At 34.8% G+C, this 26,042-nt stretch overlaps 1 protein-coding gene across 9 annotated transcripts in view; it reads left to right on the top strand.

Annotated features, from left to right (window-relative positions):
• Nucleotides 1–26,042, top strand: part of DGKB (diacylglycerol kinase beta) — a 361,100-nt gene that overhangs the window by 218,954 nt on the left and 116,104 nt on the right. The gene's annotated exons all lie outside the window — the stretch shown is intronic.

Below are 26,042 nucleotides of genomic sequence, written 5' to 3'. Positions count from 1 at the left end.
TCACATGCAAAATGTTTGACTTGTAAGACTAGCATGGACAAGATGATGCATTGTGGTAACTGAGGATCCATGAATTGACACTTTGCCATTAGGCACTGAAGAACACTTATTAGACAGCTGCAGATGGTGATCCTTATGTTTCATTCCCACACGCACACTGGTACATTGACAGGGGGCTCTTCCATATATACTCTTAGTAAGGTCAAGTGAATGCCACTTTACACATAAATGCTTTTATCATTAAATAGCTTTGGATATGTAAAAAAGTCAGGAATGAGACTTTGCATCTGTTCCTTGTGTTGCTTTTTGAATTTGGAATGTTATCTCAGAGCTTTTCTGGAAATTAAAAGTGTATTACAAAATGTACTGTAAATTCACCTCCTTTCAATATCTAGTTTGTTGAGTAGATAATATTCACAATGCTATGCTTATGTTTTTCTATTTAGGTAATTTAGCAATCAGTTGTGATGGATAAAAGCAACATTTCAGAAACTTTAATTGACATGTAAAGGCACATGAGGAGAGGAAAGTAAGATGTGAAGTTATTTTGGAAGATAAAATGAATATGAATAAATAATTATTGAAACAAATGTTTTGTCATATCTACAGACTTTCTTTGGTTCTCCGTCAGGGTCAACTGGAAGATCTTATTTAGATGCCAATCTTCATAGACCTTAGGATGATAAAATATGCTGTTTATGCAGCCTCATTATGACTGTAGAAAGTAATGCTTGAACATGTTTGAATATTATTTAGCTTACAGTTTTCATGTTGCAAGTATAAATTTTACACTTAACAGTCCAAGATGGGGGCTCTTTTGCTAAAATACTCAATCTGTTTAGCATATATGCAATGACATATGAAAACCAAACTATATATTTCTCTTTAAGTTCCACACTAAACATTTACGTTATATGACCACTTTCTACCTTCAATTCTTCTCATTCTGAAAGAATTATACTGTGAAAAGATCTGAACTTAAGCCTGCACGTCCAAATGTATCATACTCATTCAGAAAGATATTGGACATTTAGCAAATGCAGATATTCTAGGCCCTGAAAATGAAGCTAGTTTATCAGTGGTCTTTCTGCATATTTTCAGCAGTTGGCAATTATAATTTATAAAAAGCTCGGCTAATAACATGAGTTTCAGATCAGATTTCATGTCACAATAAATCATATGCCATTAATAACATCTGCTAGCAGGCTCACCTTGAAATTCATCTATATTTTAAGAAACCTGAGGTTTCTAACATTATCTTAAAGAAATTAATTGCAAAAATATATAGTTCCAGTCTGTGTGTGCTTTGGTACAGTGGTATTGAAAGAACTTGAAAAAAAGGAAGGATTCTCTGGGTGTTGCAAGACTATTTAGAATGATAATGCATTTCTAAAAAAGAATGTAAAGACTTGAACAAAGTATTGTAATAGACACTGCTTTTTTTTTTTTTTTTTAAAGTTACTTCTTTTGTGTAGTAAGAAAAAAATGTGGATTTCTATTTTTGTTGAACAGAATTTTCCAAAAGACGTTAGTTCACAAATAGTTTGTTCCAAATAGTTTGTTATTAGCATGTGGCAATGCTCCATAATATGCTGTAGCAGCATTTTCCTGCAGTGTGTGAAAATAAAACTCTTATTTAGATGTCTGTGAAACCACAAGAATTTATTTTTTTTTAATTTTTATTTTTTTACCACTTTTTTTTTTTTTTTTCACCAGTGTGGAATTTTCTGTGTGATCTAAATGATTTAGGATCAGCAAATGCATCTCAGGTCAGATTCATAGTGCACTCCATGGTTAATAGCACTTATTGGGAAATCCTGCATTGTCACTTGTGAATCTCTCTCATGACTTTTAAAATTAATTCTTTTGTACCTTCGTTATTTTTTTCTTGCCTGATTTTCCAAAGTTTTGCACTCCCACAGCTATCATTCAGTTTTGTAAAGCAGATCCTTGCCCTAAGGTTCTACTTTGAAAATTAATATATAAAATGCTTTCTCACTGAAAAGAAACTGTGAGTTTATGCTATATGCAGGGGTCTTTTGAAACCCAAAGGTACTGTATTTACTTCAGTGATGTTACGTAGGTTAAGTTTGGGGTTGGAGAATCTTAAATAATAAATAAATAAATAAATAAACACATAAATAAATAAAAAGCCTTAAATACTGGTAATGATGATCCTTATATTCCTGTGAACATTTCTTGACATGCTGATGCCATGTTTCATATATAAATAGATAATACCAGTATGAAAACTCTTGATACACTCTACTTGTGTATGAAAGCAGAATCCTTCTGCACTTGTTTACCTTCTCGAAATGAAAAAGAGAACATACCACAAGGCTTATAAGGACTTTTTAATCACTACTTACTAACATTGTAGAATACTTTGGAAGTAGGTGACTAATTATTATGAACTCTGACACATTTTGAAACTGCAGTGTTCATAAGTTTTAGTTTTTAGGTATATAGTACAAAGACTTAGTACTGACTTATTAAAAAGGGAAAGAAATTAAATAAAAAGTGAATTTCTAAGCTGCCTAGAGATTTTTAGACATTTATGTCTTTGAAAAATCTCTAATTAAGTTAAGAACATGTAAACACACTTGAATTAAAAACCTGTTCTTTCTTAAGTCTTCAAATGACTTAGCAGCTACCTTGTGTCCTTTCTTTTCAATGAAGCACCTGTATGTTTCAGATTGTTATTAAGTTGAAGTCAAGTCCCTTTGTCAAATGCGTCTCCTCTGTTCAGAATCTTAAGTTAATCAGTCTTAGTAACTAATGTCTTAGTTATTTAAAAATACTTGTAAGCTGTAATATATAGAATGGCTTTCTATGATTTTACAAATAGGACTCAGCATAAATATCTTATAATGATTGTAAAATATTCATTACTTGTTTGTAAAAATGGATCTGTGGGAGAAAAATATTTCTTTTGGTGATGGTCAAATAGAAGGGAAGTGAAAACACAACAGCATTCCCACTTCTGTCAAAAGAATGAATCCTCATAAGTCTTTTTAAGTAACCGTATCTTATGATCGTCAGCACACACATTAGAAGCCAGCACTGGCATTGCATTAAGGTTTTAAAAAACAGAATCTCAGCTGTCATGGTACCTACTCCATAGGTCTGAAGTGCAGAGAACCCTGTGTGCAAGACAGCAGGGTTTGCTTCCCATCATCTCCTACTTAAGAACAGGGTCAGACTTCCTACTTTCAGTGTGGAAGGGCTGTGTTAACCCCAGGGGGAAGAAAACTTGCAAAAGACAGCATTTCAAGTAACAGTATCATTAAACTAGGACATACTGTTGAAATAACGATTCAGTTAGGCTAAAATGCCCTGCAGGGAGATCTGTGTAAACATCATAGACTTGATGCTGGGAATAACAGATGTATTAGTTATGTGACCAGAATATACACATGGAAACAAAGAAAACATTCAACAACTAAAAAAATAATTCAAGTTTATATTAACTATTCTAAAATAATGTTCAGTTAAATTAGGAATGCTAATTTGACTCTCTGGCACCCAATAGTATACAAGATATTTCTTAGTCTTGGTAAACTAAAGTAGGATTTATAAATTACATTTACAGTTTTAAGTATATCATCTTTGAGATTTTCAAACATCAGTCAATTTTCCTCTCTTATGTAGAGGAAATCAGTATACAGAAAAGGTTCCTATTCCTTGTAACTCAATTCGTATCATGTTCTTGACCACGTACTTCTGAGATACCCTTTCAACTTGTTTACTTATGCTTTTATTTAATCTGGAATGGCCACTGAAAGAAAAGATGGCGGAAATGGAAGGTAAATGAATCTTTAGCATGTTATCCCATGTGCCTCAGCTGAAGCACTGAACTATACTTTGTAGTCATCATAGTAAAGCATCTTGCCTGACATCAAAATAAAAAAATAAATAGGTAAATAAATAAATAAATCCTTTCATGTGCTGTATCTGAAAAGATTTTTAATCCAACCTGGCAGCAGAGAAACTAGAATACAGTTATTCTACTAAAATATTGGAGATTCCCCAGATCCTGTGCTGTTGAAAGCAAGTAGTAATTCCAGGTTGGTGACTGAAACCTACAGATTTAAATTAATAATAAAAAAAAAAAGTTTAAAACTTTCTGCTTATTTTTGCATACAGCAATGTCAGATTAAAAGCAAAACAGTTTGTCATGGGGTGTACGAATTGCTACATTCTCAGATATATTTAGCCTTTGTTTTAAGATTGGCTTATTTTAGCTTTGAATTGAGGTGTCAAAATGTTTCAATTTGAATAGAACAAAACTCTTTAGATATTTTCATTATTACTCCATTTTTTTCAGCATAAGTGATATAGTCTTTAGGGTTGAACCACAAGTACATATTTAAAGTGAATAAACTAATAATCAGTACACAGTTTCTAACTTGAATTACAGACATTTCATCGTTTCCTGTTTCCTTCAACCTCTCCTCCCTTCCTTGTTGTGACAGAGCTGAAAACGCTTAAAAAGAAGGCATGGGCCCCATGCAGAGACCAGATTGCAGACATCTGTTACCTGTCCCATTGAACCGACAGGTTTCTTTTAATAAAAGAATAAGACTCCAGGGAGCAACACCTCTGAACTCAGGCAGTATTGCTGCAATAGTAGTCATAAGAAGAAGCAACTCTAGGCAAAAAAAAAAAAAACCACCACAACAACAACAACAAAAAACATATGACCAAGTCTGAAATATTTTCACATTATCCAGATGTGGTTTGTAGCTGTACAGCCTACTCTGCATAGCTCTTGCTTATAATGCTTATAGGCAGAAAAATAAATAATCAATTAAAAGTAAAGAAGAATCATCATGAAGATTAGTAAAAGTCTTACTTATCATAAGATAAGTAAAGAAGAATCATCATGTCTTTTGTCAGACTTCAACCATGGAGTAGCTCATCTTTAGAAAAACTGCCTGAAATATATCATGTATGTTTGAGTTGCCTAATCTGGGACAAAACTAATAGGATTATTTTTATACTACCTTGCAGCTATTTTCTTGACTTTACCTAGAGTTATTGAATCCTTAGTGTAAGGACTATGCAGATATCAACTTAATACAGTTTATATCTGAAAAATATACAACAATATTATGTATTGACTAGGTTTTCACAACAGTGTGAGCCTGTCACATTGCAGCTTGGGTTAACACATTAAATTATTTTTAAAATGTTCGCTTTTCCTTAGACATCCTTATTTCATTCAAAATATATTAGTCCATAATAAGTTCCCAAAAGAGGACATTTGGAGAAAAATGCTGATTCAGCCTACCTATGTCTGTTGCATATAGAGCAAAATTGACAGCAGTGTGCATCTCCAGTATCTGTGCCTTTCTCAGATACAAAATTTCACATTTTTGTCATTTATCTAGAAAGCAATAGTAGACTAAGGACTTCATGCTATGGATATGCTAGTTAGTCATGGGAATATGCTAGTTGATATGCTAGTTGGTTGAGGGAAGGGATTGTCCCACTCTACTCTGAACTGGTGTAGCCTCATCTCAACTGCTATGTGCAGTTTTGGGCACCACACTTTAAAAAGGATGTGAAACTATTGGAGAGTGTCCAGAGAAGGGCTACGGTGAAGGACCTAGAGCGGAAGACATACAAGGAGCGGCTGAGGTCACTGGGCCTGTTCAGCCTGGAAAAGAGTGGGCTGAGGGGAGACCTCATCACAGTCTACAGCTTCCTCATGAGGGGGAGTGAAGGGGCAGGCACTGATCTCTTCTCTTTAGTGACCAGCTATAGGACCCAAGGGAATGGTGTCTAGTTACAACTGGGGAGGTTCAGGCTGGATATCACGAAAAGGTTCTTCACTGAGAGGGCTGTCACACACTGGAACAGGATCTCCAGGGCTGTAGTCATGGCATCAAGCCTGTCGGAGTTTAAGAAGCATTTGGACTGTGCTCTTAGTCATATGGTCTAAATTTTTGGGTAAAAAATTCTGTGGCGCCAGGAGTTGGACTCGATGATCCTTGTGGGTCCCTTCCAACTCGGGATATTCTATGATTCTATATCTTTTACTCTGTTTAAGACTATTCTGTATTGGCTGTAGGGGAAGCTGGTGTGATTGGAGAGCACTAGGTTCAGTTCACACTAGAGGCAGTGTGCTGTAAAAAATACATTCTAAGTAGAGGACTGGCAGTTCTGTGTATCCCTTGTGATTTCAAACTACATCTTTGAAAACAGTGGACTGTATTAGACCCTATGTGGAACAGTGACTATCTCCTTCTTAGGGTGCTCAACTATCAAGTTCACTACTGCTGGACTAAAATGGGTTCAGGTTTTGTACTGATATAGTGGTAAGGGTTATCTGCTCACTGGGCATGTTCACTGGAATAGATTGTTGTGAAACACTTGCCATTCTGGACTGTTAATAATGAACAAATAATTGAAATAGACTCTTATTAATATTGAAAAGATATGGGGACGTTTTTCCTTTAAGGAAATGTAAGCACTTTAAAGATATGTGATGATACTCAGTTGCTAAAGAAACAGTTGTGGTATAAATTGTCAAGTAGAATATATGTTAAAGGGTGAAAATCATTGCATTGTCTAGGATAAAGGATTGTTCTACGTGGTACACAATGATATAAAGGAATTGACCCAGCATGCTTTCTGCAAGTAACAAACTGTTGATTCACAACAGGTCTATCCATATGCTACAGGCCAACGTCAATGAAATCTAATTTTCTTCAACTGATGTCAGGCTAGCAAAGGATTTTATTGAAGATTATGTTTCATTGCTCAGAGTGGGTCCTTGAACTTTTTCAATGTATTGAAGTGTCTGTTGAATGTTCTACTTATTCTTTAATTAATTAAAAATGACAGCCTTTTTTATTACAATGCTTTAAAGGTAAACTTCCATATATAGTAATTAAATCTGAATCTCTTCCATTGTATAGTCACACCATTTGAAATAAAAAAATAATAGTACAGTGATAGAAAAAGCTTTCTGTCTGCTTCCATTTGTGGTAAATTCACATATGAAAAGAATCTATAGAGGTATGAGAAACACTAACAAAACCACAAATCAGTTTACTATTTGTTTCTTGCTGATAGAATACAGTCAGGATATTTTATGCAAGTGAGTAAAGTTATTTTCCCTGATTTTCTTGAGCACAAGCTAAATAAAATCCAATGTGATACTTGAACTGGTGAATATTACCAGTGCAAATTTGCAGCTTATTTTCACACTTCATTTTGGATCAACTAATATTCAAATCTCTGAAGTAAATGACAGATCTTTATATAAGTTTCATGTGGTTATGTTTCATGTTTATAACAGATGCTGGGCTTTATAAACAGTTAAGCAACAACCCTTTCTTATATCACCAAACCAGCAAAACATTCGTTCAAAATCCAGTCAAGGTTGCTAAATGGTCACACTGCACTTATATATATTATTGACAATATCCAAGCCATTAGAAGCAATGAAATGAATTGTAAAGAAATAAATTTTATATTTCCTATTTAATAAACTTAAACACATTATTCTTCAGCACAAAGAAATTAAAATTTAGTCACAATATGAAAGACTTTACTCCCTTTACTCTGAACTGTGGGTGCATTGTGGGTCTTCCCTTCCCTTCCCTTCCCTTCCCTTCCCTTCCCTTCCCTTCCCTTCCCTTCCCTTCCCTTCCCTTCCCTTCCCTTCCCTTCCCTTCCCTTCCCTTCCCTTCCCTTCCCTTCCCTTCCCTTCCCTGCCCTGCCCTGCCCTGCCCTGCCCTGCCCTGCCCTGCCCTGCCCTTCCCTGCCCTTCCCTGCCCTTCCCTTCCCTGCCCTTCCCTTCCCTTCCCTGCCCTGCCCTGCCCTTCCCTGCCCTGCCCTTCCCTGCCCTGCCCTTCCCTGCCCTTCCCTGCCCCGCCCCGCCCTCTCCTCTCCTCTCCTCTCCTCTCCTCTCCTCTCCTCTCCTCTCCTCTCCTCTCCTCTCCTCTCCTCTCCTCTCCTCTCCTCTCCTCTCCTCTCCTCTCCTCTCCTCTCCTCTCCTCTCCTCTCCTCTCCTCTCCTCTCCTCTCCTCTCCTCTCCTCTCCTCTCCTCTCCTCTCCTCTCCTCTCCTCTCCTCTTTTATCCCTTCATTCCAGTAATTAAGCCCCTATTTTTAGAGAATGTCATTATGCAGTCCTATATTACAGTAGCCATTGATAAGGAGGGGACTCCTTTACCACTCCTTTAGTACTGCATGGGTTGACATATTATATAGCATGTGCTTTTACTTGCCTTGTGCCTTAAGTCATGAGAAAATGGGTCATAGGTTTGCTTCAGATCCAGAATCTTAAACTTAATATACCCCAAACTTCCAACTCTACACTCTGAAACTGCAGACTACTTTGTATCATCGTAGAAAGACTTTGGTAATTGGTAAACACCAAAATAATGTAGCCAAGCCCTCTAACCCTATACAAAACCTTAGTACTAATTTTAAAAATATTTTTTTAAATAGATTACCTGACCTAAAAAGTAATCCTTTCAATCAATGTGTCTGTCCCTGATTAAATACCTTATAGTTCTCATCTTTGCTAATTATGTAGCCGAAGTGATTTTAAGTACTCAATGTATGTAATAAAGAGCCTGTGCCACCATCTCCATCATTTCAGATAACATTTTCCATTTCCCTCTTTATTCTGTTTGAACACAGTTTGCCTGGCTTATGTCCATGTATCAGTTTCATGCAAATAATCAGATTTCTTTCTGATTTGATTTTAAGCCTCTTATATTTATTGCAATAAGTTGCATAGACCTTTATAAGAAATGTACAAAGCAAAAAGTATTCTTCCCAAGCATATACGGTATAGTAAACTATAATTTGTATCTCACAAAATAAGATAAGTCCTGTGAATATCCTTCAGGTAAAGTTCTTATTGACTTTTGATGTATATTGTAGTTTTATTAACATTGTATATATAGTTCCAAATAAAATATTTTAAATATACTATTTTGTTTTAATAATATGACCAATGTCATATAATACACTTGTATGATACTTGTAGTGCATTTTTATAATTGTATAATAGATATGGTTGTACATTAGTACTTACTGTTATGACTGCATCATTGTGGCTAATGTCTTCAGAATAGTTTGGGGTGTTAGATTTATTTGTGAAATAACACTTCCTACGTCTTTTTGGTACACCTGATAAAAAGATAAATACATAATCAAAATTGAGAATTATTTATCTTAGTATTGATTCTCTTTGGAATCAATGTACCCAAATTATTTTTTATATATATATATTATCTTATATTTAAACAAATTGTCTCATTTCTATATATTTTATTTTTATCCTTTATATTATACATTTATACCTAAATTATATACATTTACATAGCTGGGGGGGGGGGGGGGGGGGAGGGGAGGAGTGTTGTGAAATCACTACACATTTTGTAATCCTTTTTTCTGATAATTTATTTAAAACCAAAGAACAACAGCAGAGAAATATATTGGCTGAGTTGGTGATGTAAAGGAAATGTCTGTTGCTTATTCTGATAAGTGACACTGCTACTATTGAAGCCAAAGGTATCTAAAAGTAAAAAGTGGTTTAAAGTGCCCTGCTCTCAACACTTTTTATAGTCTGCTTAACAGGAGACCTGATGTGTTTGGGGAATATTCTTTTGGTTATTTACGTCTTTCTTACTTATATTTGGATAACAGTTCTGTGCACTAGCACAGCACTGAGAGAAGACCATCTCTTCTTTCTATTGTAACTGTATCGCTAAATGAGTGGCAACTATTAATCTACTTTTTTTTTTTTTTTTTTTGGGGGGTGGGGCGTGGAGTGGAGTGGAGAAAAAAGGCTGCTAACCTGGTCCAACAAAGATTGCTCATTCATTCACGTTGATTTAGGACTCTGTTCCATGCACTTCTGGAAATGCACACTGTGTGTACTATCTGTCTCTGTCAAGTGCTCTGTAATGTTCAGTTTGGTAAGTGGTAAAATGGGCTCAGATCAATGTGAGGACTGTAAGGTATGTGGCAGGTTGTGGACCATGGGTCAGAATGCCCACTCTTCCAGCTCAAAAGGCCCAGAAAATCTCTCTGTCGAAACTGCAAAGCGGGATGCAAGACAGCTAAATGAATATATGAGGAACAATATTGTTTTGATACTGTTTCTCCAAATCTTAACAAACAATAATTACAGAATTCTGATTTCCTTTATTGATCAGTGATTGTGCAGATGAGGTGGATGCTTGTAGTATGTCGTTACATAAAGAGGATGACAGTAGAAAAAGACTCAAGAAAGCATTGGACAAAAAGACTGTTACCTAGTAGGTAATGTAAATTTATTAAGCTTGGCAAGTTTTCAAATTATATCCACTTAGAAGTGTATTTACATATACTAGCAACTAATATTGTTATTTAGGTTAAAGAAATAATATAGTATTTTAAAGTCATATTGAATTTACATTAAATTGTTTTCCTGATCAGCATAAAATTCAGACACAGGCTATCATTTGCATCCACATGGCACAGGTAGATGTGCTAAAAACTGCACAGGATTTTTATTTAGTAGTCAGAGGGAGAGGCTGTCTATTAGATTTGTTTTGTTTTGTATTGTTTTATTTTAGTTTTGAATTAGGCTTAGGGAACAGCTGCAAGTCATAAGGCTTCTTGTTTCTTGAGAACTTTCAGTTATCCTTTTTTTTTTTTTTTTTTAAAATAAAGATTTGTCCATATGAGGAACAGCAAGGTCTGTTAACCTTTCTTGGATCATGCTATTTTTGAGCCAATTATGAAGATGTCTGAAGGCATCAAATGCTCTTTGGAACAGTAACTTGTGATTTGGGAGTGTAATGGTCAACTGAAGAACTTTCTCTGTGGTTAGAATATTTGTTCTCACAATATATTAAAAACAAGGACAGCATTGTTTTTTTATGCACTAAAATACTTCTTGAATGTTTTTCTTTTAGTTACGATGATATATTAATAACCACAGTAGCAGCAGAAGTAGCAGTAGATTAAGTGATTTGGATTTTGATAGTAAAGCCTTGAAGGCTGTGTTAAGCTGTCAATCTAGTTCATTATTGAGATTTTGTTGATGTTCAAGAGAAAAGGATGTCTTAATCAAAGAAGTATGTTCTTGCTGGTACGAGGCAGCTGACAACTCACTCTGAATGAAATCTTCAATATGTTTTGTTGCTTTGATTTCATAAATAATTGCAGCATAAATGTTCTGCGAAAGTGTTTTGGGAACATAAATTTAATTGTCAAATTGTTGTGGGCTTTTAAAAATTAAACCTTAGTGGATTGACCTGATTAAGTAGCGCTTGTGCTTCAAAAAAATCCTTGCAGTTGCAAAGCTGCGCAGCAGCAATGCCAGTGCAGCCATGGGACTGTTTGTAGACTGGCAACATGAAGCACTCAGACAGGAAGGAGATCCGGGGAGACAGTTCCCCCTTCTGATGGGGGGCAATCAGACACACAACATTCACAACTATGGCAGAAATGCAGAAAACAAGTAAGCAGGTGGGAATCCAACTCTGTCACCAGGGTGCCAGAGCACTAACCTTGTAAAGAGGCACTTTTGTATTGTTTGAAGTCTGGAAAAAGTCTGAGTTTTTAATTGCATTGCTTAAATTATTAACAATACTTATCCACTACTTTATTCACAAGATCAAAGTAAGTACCATGGAACCTGCACCCATCTGCTATGATGGTGATAGTCTATGTGTAGCATCCTAGTAAGTGCATACCAGAACAAGAGATTTTTGACCTTTTGTTATGTATAGAATAAGAAAACAAATACACTAATCTGAAGTATTTACAATCTGACATATTTTATAAATGCGCACAACAGTCTTCCTTCTGTCTACCAAAGTTCCTTTGACATCACCCACAATGCCCAAAGACACCAAAATCATGGGATAAAGGCATACAGGCATGCTGCAGAACAGTCCCTGTTGAAGAGAAAACTCTGAAGATACTGCCAAGGAGAAAACTAATAGCTACAGAAAGAAGATACATATTGGGGCTAATCTGAACCTGCTCTTACTCCTTCAATTTCTCAAAATTCTGTCTTTGAAAGAGAGTCACAGCAGACCTCCTCTGTAGTGAACTGCTGGTCTGTTTCTTAAGTGGAAAGCACTGTACCATCTGTGTGGAGCACAAGACCACGTGTTCTTCTGTGGTTTAGAGTACATTCAGACTACCTCAAGCACAAGGCAATACCCCTGTGGCTATCTTGCCTGTATTTCCAGAGCCATCCCAGCACTAACTATGCACTGGTCGAGTACCCTGGAGCACACGCTAGTGACCAGTAGTCTCTCACAGTATCTCTCATCAGTTTCTTCAAATATAGGTTTTTTTTAGCTGTCTTAAGTGAAGAAAGTCTTTGAGATGAAATCTTAACTTGTAAGACTGTTCTTGCTAAAAGGTACATTTACCTTATGCCTACCTTTTTCTTCCTCTCTTGCAAGTGTTTCTTGTTCCTCTTTCTGCTTTTGACTCCTTTTTTCCTTGCCTTTCTTGACTTTACTTTGTTCCTTCACCTTATAAAACAATCAAGGATACAGATTTCAGCAAAACTACACTCTTGGTTAAGAAGGATTTCAATTTTTTATTATAAGGCTAAATTAAGAGCTACTTAATGCTCGTGGTTTAGTGTTTTAATAAAAAAAAGGAAACGAATAAGTTGACAGAGCAAGAGAGAAGTGCTTTTCAGCCATGTCTCTCACTTGAGGTCTTAAACATTGCTTTGTTTGGACTATTTATTATTTTTCTGAAGTCTTTATTATATAATATATATATTTTTCATTACATTTTTCTTATCTCTGAAACTATTACTGGCATACAGCTATATGTTATATACACTTCTACCAGAACACTCTTTGACAGTCTGAGAGCATAGCTAGAGATGCAGCCCTGTTTTAAAGCATGTAGAAATGAAAGCCCAATGCATTCTGAAAAAGAAAAAATATATATGTATATATATCACTATATATACATGTATATACATGTATATATATATATATTTATAAATGTATAGTGGTATATATACATATATATATATACTAATGCCATTGCAGGCTAAATAACTGCTTTCCTCTTTTTCTAGAATTAATCTTTTCTATGCTTTTTGAAAGCACTTTGAAATACCTACCTACAAATATTATCTTCTTCTATTGTCCCAGAGTTTGGATTTGGGAATAAGCCTAAACCTTTGGAATATATTAGTTCTAATTGGCCTGCCACTGTTTCTGTTGAAAGCCTGATCTATCTGAGTTTTTGTATTTTATACCTTTTATTATAAGGCGTGCTATTGATCTTCACATTTATAAGTAAAAAAATGCAGAGGCAGAGTTTATCATAAAACATTGACTTCATGGTTTGTTTCATTAACTCAAGTGCTGTCTTGTACATTAAAATTCCAATATTTTAGACAGATTGGCTTATTTTACAGAGTACTGTTAATGTTCCATATAGTGACATGGAATATTGGACCATTTTTGGATGGCTGGATACACCTTACCCACAAGTCACAGAGGTCAACATTTAACTCTATCAAATAATATTTAAGGAAAATTAGTGTATTTGTGAGACTTTTTCTCACAAAGAATATAAATGTTACTGAGAGCCAGAATGACAGTTTTATGAATGAAGTAATTATTGACTTTCATGACCAGTTTGATCCATCTTTCCGATGAGAAGACATATAGGATATTTGAAAATTTTTGTGTGGATAGAACATCCAAATATTACTGACAGCTCAAGGCTTTCTATTTTTTATGATTTTTATCCAGTCTTACAGAACAGAAGAAAAAAGCTATGTAAAATATAGAAGAAAAAGAAACCTAAGTTCTTTACCTCCTGAAATTCTGGATTGCATGTGAGGGCAAAGTACTCTACTTTCTGGAAGGTGGCAGAAGTATATAGTTAGTAAGATTCCCTTAGATGATAGTGCTGGACAGAAAATACTTTCCCCAGTTTGAGGACATTTTTCCTATTTTAAAAGTAAGGTAATTTGGGATTTAAATTAATAGTAATATTAATAAAAAAAGACCCTAGACCCTGCTGAAGCCTCAGTGACAGAAAGGGTCAAAGGACCTGTCCCAGGTCCTTTGCTATTATCCTAAGAATTTGCAGTGCTTTCTTGAAATGGGAGACTGCCAGCTTCAACACCCTGACTCAGCTTCTCCCTCTGTGCCTCTCTTGAAGCATAACTTGCATTAATATTGTTAGTATCTTGATAAAGGAGTGGTGTTTTTTTCTTTTCTTTTCTTTTTTCTTTTCTTTCCTTTCCTTTCCTTTCCTTTCCTTTCCTTTCCTTTCCTTTCCTTTCCTTTCCTTTCCTTTCCTTTCCTTTCCTTTCCTTTCCTTTCCTTTCCTTTCCTTTCCTTTCCTTTCCTTTCCTTTCCTTTCCTTTCCTTTCCTTTCCTTTCCTTTCCTTTCCTTTCCTTTCCTTTCCTTTCCTTTCCTTTCCTTTCCTTTCCTTTCCTTTCCTTTCCTTTCCTTTCCTTTCCTTTCCTTTCCTTTCCTTTCCTTTCCTTTCCTTTCCTTTCCTTTCCTTTCCTTTCCTTTCCTTTCCTTTCCTTTCCTTTCCTTTCCTTTCCTTTCCTTTCCTTTCCTCTCCTCTCCTCTCCTTTCCTTTCCTCTCCTCTCCTCTCCTCTCCTCTCCTCTCCTCTCCTCTCCTCTCCTCTCCTCTCCTCTCCTCTCCTCTCCTCTCCTCTCCTCTCCTCTCCTCTCCTCTCCTCTCCTCTCCTCTCCTCTCCTCTCCTCTCCTCTCCTCTCCTCTCCTCTCCTCTCCTCTCCTCTCCTCTCCTCTCCTCTCCTCTCCTCTCCTCTCCTCTCCTCTCCTCTCCTCTCCTCTCCTCTCCTCTCCTCTCCTCTCCTCTCCTCTCCTCTCCTCTCCTCTCCTCTCCTCTCCTCTCCTCTCCTCTCCTCTCCTCTCCTCTCCTCTCCTCTCCTCTCCTCTCCTCTCCTCTCCTCTCCTCTCCTCTCCTCTCCTCTCCTTCTTCCTTTTAATCTGTAATAGTGAATGTTTATTTATGCTAAATAGAGCACCTGGACATCCTGAAACTGGTGGTTACAGTATAGGTCCATCTGAGAGACTTCATTCTTTTCCTGCTGCCAGGGTGAAAACTCCAGCAAGTAACATTGAAAACCATGGCTAGAATTACAAAGGTAAGAGCACATGCCTGAGATGTTGAAGATACAGCTCCAGCCTTTAGTGCAAATATGGTACACATAAACTGTGCCTCCTAAATCCCAGGTGATGAACTCATCGCAGATAGATATCTGTAGTATAGTAAAGGGAAGAAAAATAAGTTTTTATAGACTAAAATTCTGTCTGATAGCTAACAAGTATTTTTAAATGAAAATTCCATTAACAATTGCTTTGTTTTATGTAGTGTTTGGTTTTGGTGAATAATTTAATGTAATCAAAGATAGTTAAAAATCCAAGTTAGCTCTACATGGAAGCCATAATATTTATCCTGTAAGGGGAAAAGACAAAAACAGCAACTTGTAACAAGGTTTTAGACTGCAAAGACCAGTGAGAAATCTTTAGTACCTGGTGAGCCCATTAGGATTTCTTCATTTAAGGTCAAACAAATATGATGCTGTACTTGCTTACAAAGTAGATTCCTGCATGTACTCACAAACTGTCGACAGTTTGTACAATTAGTGTCCAGAAGGCCTCTGAAGATTTGAAAGTGAAATTTTGGTCTTTTGTGGGTGTTTTTGTTTGTTTGTTTGTTTCTTTTCCTGCTTGGTTTAAGTATAGAATGTGAATTGTTTTACAGAAAAAGTATATAGAGAGACATCACTTTTGTACACACAGCTTATGATTTTAATCAAAAAGAGAAAAAGAGTGAATTATCTAGCTTGTATGTATTAACTATATACTCACTACGTTGGAAACTAGTGGAAACAAATGTTTAAATGTTTGCTAAATTCTAACTCGTAGTAACAAAAATTAGAACATTTTTGTTTCTTACAGTTTTAGTAACAGTTGATATTCTCATTTGTACTTCATAATCCACCACAGTGAAGGCTTAATAGACCATTAAAAAAACGGTGGGAAGTTAATTTTAATATGTAATGGTGTGAGGGCTTCTATTTTTTCCTTAATACAATGAAGCTTCTAACAATTTTATTTGCAAAGAAGATGATTATTTAATAAAGTGACAAACTGTCCCACTGATAGGATACATTAATTTTCTTCTAAAGCTGTTCCTTGTACTCCATAAGAAGGTGATAATTAGGTTTGCAGATTAGAATAACATAATCAGACCACTTGTGTGGATGCTTGTTAAAATATATTTTCCTCTTCATATAAGCCTCATAATAATTAAAAACTGTTTAAAAAGAAAACCATTCTTTTTCGGCATGGACTTTTAAAATGTATCCTAATAATATATCAAGTAAGTCTTAAGCTAATTCAACTTTTTAAAAGGTTAATATTTGAAAAAGAATATGGGAAGTGATTAACTGATGAGTTTAAGTATTAGCATTAGGTTTTGCAGGAACACCTACAGTATAAAACAGCGCTCATTCATATCCTGATTTAATTTCTTCCACTGTCACTGCTGATTGTTCCATTTAATCTTTCTTAAGTCACATAAAATTATCTTGTATGTGTAAATTAACAATCATTTTCTAATTCCCCTGCAAACTTGAAGCACTGTCAGTGGAAAAAAAAAAAAAAAAAAAAAAAGGAGAGATGGAGAGAGGAGAGAGGGAGATTGACAGTGATTAATTCTGTATTTTAAACAAAACTAAATGCAGTTACCATTGAGATAGAGCACACAGAGACTGGAGTTTTTGGTGATTCAAAGAAAGTGACTCAAACATAGGCAATAGAAAAATAACAATGAATTTGTAATGAGTAGTTCACATCTAAACAATCGGGCCTTGTGTATGTCACATTGGATCAGTGCAATATCCACTGACCTTAACTTTTGAAACACTGAAGCCAATTTCCTTTGCTTGGAATTTGTTCAGTATTAAATACTGGTTACAACTAACTTCCTGGCCTAAGCCCAAGGTGAGAAGTGTGTAGGCTAAGATCATTTAAAGTGCTGTAAAGTGTTCCAATTCCATCACTTTTAATAAGATTGAGGTGGGTTGTTTGTTAGTTTTTTGTACAGTTGAAGCACCTAGAATGAAGTCTTACTGACTTACTGACTTTGTTATTTGTTATTGTTGTTGTTTTATTTTGTTTGCAACTGGCATGAAATTAATATTATGAAGAAAAAATGCTTTCAGAAGTATATCTTCTTGGTATTCCATCCATTGTGTTGTAAACTTTCAAGGTCTGAGATGTTTATTTAGAGCATTTATGATCAGTATCTTGATAAAGGTGGCCTGATTTAATGACTGAAAATACTACATGTTCTGTCTAAAAATGATTTCAATAACTGAATGGATAAAAAAAAGTGTTACATTAGCAAGGGTTCACTGAGCTATTAAATATCGCAATCATCTAATTTGTACATACATGTATGTTCTTATAAGCCCTGTTTTGTGTGCACAGTTCCATATATATATTTGATATACCATCTTATTCAAATTCAGCTTGCTGGAGGGACATTTTTTATGGCCAAGTAAAAAAAAATCAGTTTCTTTTTATTTCCATTATGGAAGAAGTGGAGGAGTATTTTTTCTAGTGTGATAAATATACATACTGAAAAGGACAAATGTTCAATCATTTACAGAGAGTTTGCAATACTGACTGATTTAACAGCACTAGATTAATATTACATAGTCAGTTGTGAAGAGATTTATAAAATGTATTTTTAATATTGTTGTAGTGCTTTTGTTGTTGTTATTGTTTTAATCATCCTTGGATATCAACCAAATTTTCTTATCATTTAAAGTCAATCATATGACAAAGATTATCCTGTGCTCTTGCCCAGAAATTGATCAATAACGTCTCTATAAGCCTGAAGGTCAGTAATTTAAAAACAATTGACCACAGTTTCCCTTTCTAAATAGACCATTCACAATAATCATCATAGTAAATATCTACTTTGAATGGCATTTTTGTGTAACATTTAGGCATAGGTATTTTTATTTGGACAAGGAGCGCTCATAAGGCAGAAGAATTGTCATTTTTCTTAAACCTCTGAACTACATAATTGCTTAAGGTAGCAGTCATTAGCTTAAAATCCTTCTTTGTGCTGAAGGAAAAAGTAACATATATCCTGTGGATATATCCTGTGTATGTTCTAGGGATATACAACCTATACAGATACAACCTATACAGATACAACCTTGGTCTCTAGAATCCAGAGCTTTACAACGTGTAGACCATGCTTGCTTCTTATAACTTTTGACTTTTATAAGTATTCAAACAGCTTAAGAACAGCAGGAGTATGCTCTGAAATGCTTTAATGAATTCTGAATACAATCCACTTGCAATTACCATAATTGAAACATTATATGGAGAAGCATGATGGCCTCTCACAAAGTGTCTGCAAGCATTTCTCCATACAGTGAGCCCTCCACAGCGTAAAAGGACTTCTACATGCCAGTAAGTGAAGAAACCCTACCCCAGCTCTGTGTAGTATTTCTTTACCTATTGGAAATACTGAAAAGCTGCAAGTAGATGGTTCAGAGAGATCCAGATTCAATTCCAGAGCATTTCTGAGAAGTAGAAAATTGAAAAAGAGAAAAAAAGTCTACTGATTCATTGTCTCCTGCTCCATCTCCAGTTTTAATGTTGCCTTCAGAGGCCAGGCTTTGTCTTTCAAAACATACTTTGTGCTTAAACACCCTAGAAAACAGTGAAAAATAACTAAGGACGGTAATTTAAATTCCAATTATATTTGCATTATTTGCAATATGTATATTAATAATTTCTCTTTTACAGTCCATAAATATGTAAGATGCAAATGATTTTCCAGGGAGTTTAGGACTGAAATGGTATCCTCTGAAATTCATTCTAAGGCATGGCTATCCAGGGATATTTTATCCTTTTTATTTATGCTAGAAATGCGTTCAGTAGTGAAAAATGTGATGTAAAGTGAGAGAAGAGTTGATGAAACAGAATATAAACTGAACTGTCTTTCTTGCCCCCTTTTGCAACAAACTTTCTAATTGTTGTAGTGTTTTCTCTATGAATTACATTGCTATCCTGAATATTCATGTTGCCACAGAAGGTGCTTTCCTAAGTTGAAAAATATTAAGTATTAACAAAATTATTGTTTGTATATTAACTTTAAATGTTAAGATATATCTTAGAGAGTAATAAAGATTAGCAAGTTCATCAGGTCACCATATCTTTTTCATCTTTTTTTCTTATTCCTCACTCAGATTTTAAAGCATTTGAGTGTTAACCTTTTGAAAAGGAGGAAAAAAAAAAAAAAAAGAAAAAAAAAAAAAGACAGATTATTAGAAGATACTTAATTATCTGCTTCTTTAAGAAAGATACAGTAAGATCCTACCTCGTTCAACTGCCAACACTTGCATAAAGCTGCTGGAGTGATCTCTGAATACCCAATTGCATTGTCCTAATCTGAGATAAAATAACGCATCTAACTTTACTGTTATCTATAATTGATGAGCACTTATGAGTGTAATTCATTGAAATTTCACCTCTGGCACAATCTCTGCCACTCCAGGAAGAAAGATTCATAGCACTTTTTATTTAAATCATTGTGTAAGCTTGATGGGGGGTTCTGCAGTAAATTGTATACAATAAACATATAGAAGAAGCCTGAAAAAGAAGCACGAAACAGAGCCTTTTAATAGCAGAGCTCACATTTGCTAGTTTTCTCTTTCCTTCTTTCAGGATATATAAATTGGAGATGAAAAAATAAATAAATTAATAAACAGTGTGGTCCCCTGCTAAGGCGTAGCTTTTCTTCGAATGTCATCCATTTTCTCAAACTGTAAAAAATTGAAGAGCTTTCCTCTTTTGACCTGCTAATACATCTCAGTCACAGTTCACTGAGAAGCTGTGACAAGACACACACTGATAACAAGGCAGATTGTTGCATCATGACTTTTTTAATCTTGGCTATGTCAGCATTCCTGTGACACATCTCAACAGGTTTGGAATAATGTAATTAATTTATATGAGATTCTTTTGTTCATTTAATTAAACTAGTTACTTGTGGATATATCCAAAAAGCAACTTCTTATGTTGCTGGGATCTTTTTATGTTACTAATCTTAAGTTTTCATTCTGATTTTATCAACACATATTATTTAGTCTCTGTTTTACTGGATACATATAATACTGCATACAGTATAATATAATATAATACTGCATACAGTATTATTTCTAGGTTATGTAAACTAGCCTCTTGTTTGTAGAGGTCAAGTGGAGTGATAAGTGACATACTATGATGATTCCCTGTTCCATGCTCTCCTCTACTACAATTTTGTATAGATCCCAGGTCCAAAATCAGCATCAGTGCTTTCATTCTCTTGCAGTCATAGCTGTGAACAAGGCCCAGTAGGAGATCACAAGCATTATGTGATATTTGCTCTTTTCGTAGGTACAGAGTTGTGGGTAGCGGTTCAGCTGGTAGCAGTGACTAATCAAAACTCAGAGTTGTCAAGGCTCAAAAGCCATTTGCATTTAACTGCTTGTTTTATATTATAATATTTACTTCAAATGATATAATCTAATGTATTACTTTACTAATTAAAAAATAGTTTATCTTGATGTAGTTTGTCCTAATTGAAAAAAATGACAGTTGTTTCCATTGACTCAAAAGAAACCCTTATTTAGCAAGTTGTAAAATTAATTAGTAATAAATAAATAAACCTCTTAGACTGTAATAAAATACATATGTGCTTGTCCATTATTTTAGGTATGAAGCTGCAAAATCACCTGTTAGTAAAATCAAGGCAATAGCTGTGCAATATATTGTTAAATTTTGTGTGGAATAGCACTGCTTGATCAGCTGATGACTAGTACAGTTGATTTGTTTTTGTTTCCAGACCAGGGGGAAGGGAAAGGATATCTACCACATTCTCTTGGTTCTTTTTTTTTTTTTTTCTTTTCTTCTTTTCTAGTCAATGTTAAAGATAATTATTACATCTCTGTGTTTGAATTTCTTTTGATTCAGCAGGAATAACCCCAATAAAATGCTCGGTTTTGCAAAGATGCCCTTTCAAGATGCAAATTAACACAATTATCTTAGTTGAAAACATATTTTGGAGTTATGCAATCAAAATAATAAACTAGTTAAGTAAAGCTTGCATGTGCAATCACGTTTGGTAAATAAAAAATATTTTCTAATGAGAAATTTAATAGGATTTGCTTAGTGCAGGTTTTAAATCAGATTGTACAGTTCCAGTGTTGTGCCATTGTAAAAGTAGGTGTTTCTCTCATTTGTTTAACAAAGTAGGAGATAAAAAGCAGCAATTGCAGAAATGTCTCAGGCAACATCTCTGAAGAAAAAATATATATATATATCCAGGTCTTCCTCTTCACCACACTCCACAAAACAATTATTTGGGAATACAGGACAGCAGAATGGATTGTCAGCACTCAGCAAACTGCAGATGCACAGGCTAAACTTAGTTCTTCACAATCCCCAGTCTGAGATGCAGAGCAAATAATGCTTCTTAGAGAGGGAAAAAGAACGTAATTATTGTGATTAACTCCACAGCAGTTCATCTTCACATGAGGCTAAAGCAGGCAAAGAATCTTCACAGTGGCTCCCAGAAAGCCAGGGGAAGAGAAACATTCATTCCTTCAGATTCACACACTGTAGAGCAGTGATGCCATCACTGTTTTCTATATGGACACCAATCTGTGTGTTTAGGCCTTCTGGGCAGTCATCAAGCCATTTGGAAATAAAATGTATAAATAGCATTTGTCATGAATTTCCCATCAAAATTTCTATGATTAATCAGAAAGCTACTTAGAAAAGCTATATAATGAGTATTTGGTTGTAGGATCTGCAGATCCTTTCTATTTATTTATTTATTTATTTATTTATTCCTTTCTTTTAAGCATGGTACTTTGTGACTTGATTTTTAAGTGATTTTAAAAAAAATAATCATTACTGCCCATCTCATCCTGTTTAAACAGCAATTTAGAATATATGCTGTTTTGGTGTCATAAGAAGATCTTAAATCAGTTGCCCTACTTTCCGAATAATATTACCAGCAATGTGTATTACTGATTTGGTTACAGAAAGCTAATTCCTAATAAACACAGAGTAGATTCCTAATGAAGCTGCTGAAGCTGCAGGGGAGGCTTTGATATTGAAAGTGGGGGAGAGAGAGCTGATCATATTGAGTGAGAAAGAATGTACCTCTTGTAATATCTGATAAAGAATGTGAGTTGACTAGATTATAGGATAACAAAAACTTCCATTTTGTTTTTATGGAAATTGTGTCTGAGTAAGAAACATAGGATTTCCTGTCTCACAAACCTATGCTAGTTAGAGGTTCTGCTTTTTTTGATTATCTCAGATATCTGTATTCTCATTAAGTAACCATCCAGAGATTTATTGTGGATAGAAGAATCAAATCTATTAGTTTTCAATTTCTTTTTACTATAGTAACAGAAAACAAATTTTTAATAAAATAGGCAGAGAGAATAACCTGAGGGAGTAGTTCAAGCCCTCCTGATTTAGAATTGGCAATCCAATTCAAAATGGATGAAAGATGGAGATCAGGAGCTATTAAACATTGTAGTCTACTTACTACAGTGCACAAAGTGAACAGAAAAAGGCAGGAAAAAATCATGCCACATGAACCTAGAAAGCAGACCCTGGTGTGTGTTGCTAAGAAAGAGCAATAAAATTCTGGTGGTCCTCTGTCCTGGGGTAAAAATTCCAAGATTAGCAGTTGATTTAGTGACTGATTTTGTGGACAGAAATGCTGCTACAGGTAACTTAGTGACATCTGTAGTCCTGGCAAATATCTGACCTAAATCTTTATTTATCTGTGGCTAATCTATAAACAGAAAAAAGAAGGAGCAATTCACCATCTGAGAAGGGTTATATATGTTATGTAGCAAGAAGAAAAATGTTCTTCAGAGAAAACCTAGGTGTTTGTTAGAAACACACCCTAATGATACAGTGCATATGACATATTTCTGCATTGTACATTAATTTTTAAGTTTTAAAATTAGTCAAACTGAAGTCCCATCTATCCTGTTACTTCAATCTAGTGTCTATGTTTCATTATAAATATGGTAGAAGAAGAAGGTGGAGTTTACATGAAGAAATTAAATTAAAAGGAATCTTTTATTGAAGAGGTTTATTTTATGAAATGGTGACACACTAAAAACTGAAGGCAATGGCCAACCTGTCATTTTAATAAGACAAGAGAATGACAGCATATACTAACTTAATGCTGTTAAACAAAACTATTACAGAATTCTATTCCATTTTATCATTTCTTAAAACATTTTGTTAGCTTCAGGCTATCCAAACTAGCCTATTCCTAGATCAAATACACTGTCTGTGGTTTCTGAATTTTTAGAAATCAACTTTAACTGACACTGACATATATTTGATGTCATATTACAAACTTCCCCTAAACAGATGGCTTTTCACATCTGATCACATACTCATAAACTCAGCTGACAGTCATTATCAGCTTTTTTCATGCTCTTAAAATATTTGTATAGCCTTTCCAATAGTCTGGTGCTTCTTATAACACCTGACTACCTATGTAAAATGCATTTACAATTGAAAAACTAAATGCTTTAATTTTGGCCCATCTTTTGACTTCTATTTGAATTAATCCTCTCTTAGACATAGGTTAATTAAATGCCAGATTTACCCATGTGAGAGATATAGAACTCTTAGTGAAGTGATTGTCTTAGTGAAGTGAAGGATGATTATAAATATATATATATAAACAAACAAATAAATAAAAAGAATGTTATTTTCCTTCAAGATATTGCAAAGAAATTTGAATGTGTGTTTCTGACACTTCCGCTGTTGCAGTCAATCCACTTTATTGATTTTGATGGAGTAGTGCTCACTTACAGCAAGTGAAGATCTTATTTTCCAATAATATAATTGCAACTATTTTTGCCATCAGCTGGAACATAGCCTCTCTCAAGTTACCTTTTCTTTTTCCAGTATTACAGAAATAAATGCGTTTATTGTCCACTGAGATTTATCAGACAAAGCCTTTGCAAACAGGCAAATGTCAAGATGCTGAAAAATATAACATTTGTAAATAATACATTTGAGGTATATTTCTAGTGACTCCTTCATTCCTTAGGCAGACTACATATTTATTTGTATTCAGTTTCTGAAAAAATAACTTATAACTCCATTGTATTAGTGATTGCACATCCATAGGTGAACAAAATACTAACAAAAACTGTTCCATGAGCAGCCAAACTAACGAAGACTGATTTCCTACAGATCTATGTCCTGTGACCCTTAGTGTCCTTGCTATGATGATCCCAGTTTCACATATGGACTAGTTCCACATGCTGATCTGTGCTGTATGTTTCTGATTAACCAATCAGTATTTGCGATTTCTGGGCTTTGTTACAACTGGAAAAAATGCCAGACACTTTCTTTAAACTGCAATTAACTTGTTTGTGTACAGGCCATGTATTAATGAAAGAAGTAGTTAATTCTTTAAGGGCTCATCAACTATTTGGTGTTTTGTAATTTTGATTCTTCTTCATCCTCCCCACTCCCCAGTATAAGTCATTTGCATTCTTATACAGTCAGGTTCAGATAAATTTGGAATTTGATTGATCCACAGTATTGCATCCAATTTAGACATATTGTATGTGATAAAACCGTAAGGCCTTAGAGTAATTGACTCTTGAACATAATGGGTTATAATGCTGTCATTAAAGGACTGATTGGTTGTTCTATGCTATTGCAAAGAAATCCCATGGAAAAGAACGTCTGTAACGTGCAGATGTTCATCCATCACAACTGGGGGTAGATTTGTTTCTTTTGATGTGTAATTGCAACTGATAATTGTATAGGAGAAAAAAAAAAAAAAGTAAAAAAAAGAGGATGTTAACATTTCAGATCTCTTTCTTTTAACATGCACATGACATCTCTGTCCTAACGCTGTGTTTTCTCTGACTCCTGGCACTATCCCTCTTACTAACTTACCTTGACCTTGCCCACACTGAGGTGGCAATTTTCAATATGTCATAATTGTATTGTACATACTACCTCTATCGCCACCCACTAAAGTTGTGTTGCCTCTCTTTTTCCATTCGCCCAGCCCAGGCCTCAGCATCTATTTATCATGTTCCTTCCAGGAGACCGACTGGCATCTAAAATTGCCCTCAGAATAACCTTAGGATGGAGAAGTAACAACACAGGTTACTTCCCAAGCCCCTACAGCAAATTATTGGTGTTATGCTTCTGAAGTCCATTTGAGGAATCAGAATAATTTTCCTAGTTGTTTAATAAATCATATGATTCACTTCCTCAGTGAATCACTCACTTGAAGTTGGTCATAACTGTTTAATAATGAAATGTACAAGCAGCATCTCCTACTTAAAATTTTGTTGCTGGTCTATTAAGTCCATGTTTCTGCTTCTAGACCCACACATCTATATCAATGTACATCTGTGCATGGTCCATGTGTACCTTGTAATGCTTCCTTTTAACAAATGTACCTATGGAACCTCTCATGTTAACACTTTAGGACATCTCTATAGCATGTATTTGGAGTACTTTCCTGAACACAGTGTCTCTTATATTTAAAAACAAAAACAAAACAAAACAAACAAACAAACAAAAAACACTTAATCAGTAGATTCATGGGTACATTAAAGGGGAAATAATGATTTTGACATCTTATGTTATAAAATAGAATTTCTGTCAATTTGATTGTTTTCGGTCCTAACTTCATTTACTAACTGTTTTATAAGACACTGTCTTATGACATGCCTGTTTTCCTCCTAGATATATTTAATATCCTAACTGAAAGATCTCAGTGATTTACTAAGTTATTTTTTGTTTCCTGTGATAATCTGTCATTGTAAAGAATTTGGAGCCTTTTACCCTGAGATCAAAAGAGAATGCCCTAAATTTCAGCTGGCCAAAGTGTGGTTATAAAAAAAATATTAATTATAATAATAAAAAAAGCAGCCAAGGTAATTTGTAATCTTAT

The sequence above is a fragment of the Aythya fuligula genome, chromosome 2, assembly GCF_009819795.1.
Source record: "Aythya fuligula isolate bAytFul2 chromosome 2, bAytFul2.pri, whole genome shotgun sequence".
In the NCBI taxonomy this organism is placed as follows: Eukaryota; Metazoa; Chordata; class Aves; order Anseriformes; family Anatidae; genus Aythya; species Aythya fuligula.
This window is presented reverse-complemented; position numbering and strand designations above follow the sequence as displayed.